At 45.5% G+C, this 2,028-nt stretch overlaps 1 protein-coding gene across 1 annotated transcript in view; it reads right to left on the bottom strand.

Annotated features, from left to right (window-relative positions):
* The window catches only part of CACNA2D4 (calcium voltage-gated channel auxiliary subunit alpha2delta 4), a 169,991-nt gene that overhangs the window by 93,698 nt on the left and 74,265 nt on the right, over positions 1-2,028 (bottom strand). The window lies entirely within an intron of this gene.

Here is a 2,028-nt window from a genome sequence, read left to right as displayed (position 1 = left end):
GTGTGTGTGTGTGTGTGTGTGTGTGTGTGTGTGTGTGTGTGTGTGTGGTTTCCTGGTCTTCATCAAGAATTACAGGGCAATTCATAATCTCTTGCCTACAGGTCAAATCTCAATATGATGAACTCCAAGATTCTTTTGTTACATGGAAATTTTGTTGTGTCCAGTTATTACCTGAAACTAACGGGCCCTTATTGTCATACACTGAATATGGCTTTTATGGGGCGGCTTGTAGGAAGGTTGGACCACAATTTTGCTCCATCCACTGTGTAACTAGACTACTGCCCATTGTACCGCCTTATGAGGAGGCAGGACAGTGTTGTAGATAAGAGTCCTGGAGGTGGGCCAGGAAGACCTGAGTTCAGGTCCTGCCCTTGACATTTACTAACTGTGTAACACAAAAAAGTCAAGTCACTTAATCTCTCTGACACCAAATTCCTTCATCTATAAAGTGAGGATAATGATGGCTGTAGTATCTATTTTATAGGGTGGTAGGGATCAGAAAGGCATGTGAAGCTTTCTTCTAAAGTTTCTGAAAACTTTAATGTGGCATAAAAATGTCAAATTCTTATTTAATATTAATAGTACTATTAATAATATGATAAGCTGAAGACCACTTTGTAATCTAAAACATTGTGATTCCAGGAGCTTGTGGTTAGCAAAATTGGTCCAGAAGGTCTCTGCCCAGGACCTTGGCATTGATGGAGAGCTCATTCCATACAATGCCATGATAACTGCCAAGGTCAGCTTCTTGAAAGCTGTGCCTTTGAAATCTGGCTGCATTTGCCCTTCAACAAAAGCTACCTGTGCATGTTTTGCATGACACAAACATTTAGGAAATGTGGAAAGAAAAAGATAAGAAATTCCTGTAAAAATGCTATCTAAGGATCTTATGGATTTCAGGTCCTCTTGCTAGGCCCATCATTTTTCAGGTAGCAAAGATGGGTAACTATTGCAACATTGATGTAATTGATGCTGCTCCAGGGCTGATGCTTCCTGGGTGAGGGACAAGAGGTGAACTGAGGTCTGTTGGTATCAGCAAGACCCTTTGGTGTATCTAGCATTGGCAGCAAGACAGTGTAATGAGGGTGGAGTCCCCTTTCCCTCCTCCACCCCCAACAAATAACAAACAGGAATCAGAGGATGTTACTTCCAACCCTGGGGCCATGTTCTCTCTAGTTTTTCTTTCCAATGTGGTCATCTTCTCCTTCCTCCTGGATTTCAATTCAATTCACTAAGCATTTATCATCTAGGTAAGCGTACACCATACTCTCAGCTGGGAGAGACTTTGGAGGTCATTTAGTCAAACTATCTCATTTCACAGATGAAGAAACTGAGGCTGGAAGGGTCACTTTCCCAGGGTTACAGACGCAGCAAACGACCGAGTCGGGATCTGATGCCATGTCCTGTCCTTGAATCTAGCTCTCCTTCCCTTGTGCCACAGGGAGCAGGTAGATGTGCAGATACCTAAGTGGAGGGAGAGCTCATCTCTTCTCAGCTTCACCATTCCCCACTGGCCCATTTTTGGGTTGCCAGCCTCACTCTTTTCCTTGCTGCTCAGTTCCCCACCCACCTGCCCTCCTACCTCAATGCCACAAAAAGCTTCCCAGGCAGTGAGCAGGCAGAGTTCTGGTGACAAGCGCAGGTGGAGAGCTGGTTTCAGGGACAGCATCTGGGGTTGGGTGGGGGGGGGGTGAGGGACTCAGTGCTTTGGCTAGGAGAACCCCTGGGTGACATGATTCTGAATCAACATATTTTCCCAATAATGACTCCACAATGCTACAGGACGCAATGTTGGTCTTCTAACTCAGGAGCAGAAAAGGGGATCTTCCTCAGTGCCCTCTGCCTGTCAGCCCAAGAACACTTGGAGCTCATATGGGTCTGGTCAGCCACAGTCGGACACACTGTAACTCAACTCTAGCACAGTACTGTCATTCTAGTCCTCTTCAAGAATGAAGGACAATCACCAACCAACCAACCAACCAACCAACCAACCAACCAACCAACCAACCAACCAACCAACCAACCAAC

Source organism: Petaurus breviceps, unplaced genomic scaffold (genome assembly GCF_028583685.1).
Source record: "Petaurus breviceps papuanus isolate PSGF00001 unplaced genomic scaffold, PetGlider_PUasm1.0 216, whole genome shotgun sequence".
NCBI classification, from domain to species: Eukaryota; Metazoa; Chordata; class Mammalia; order Diprotodontia; family Petauridae; genus Petaurus; species Petaurus breviceps.
The sequence above is the reverse complement of the archived record's forward strand: the minus strand, read 5'-3'. Positions and strand labels throughout refer to the sequence as shown.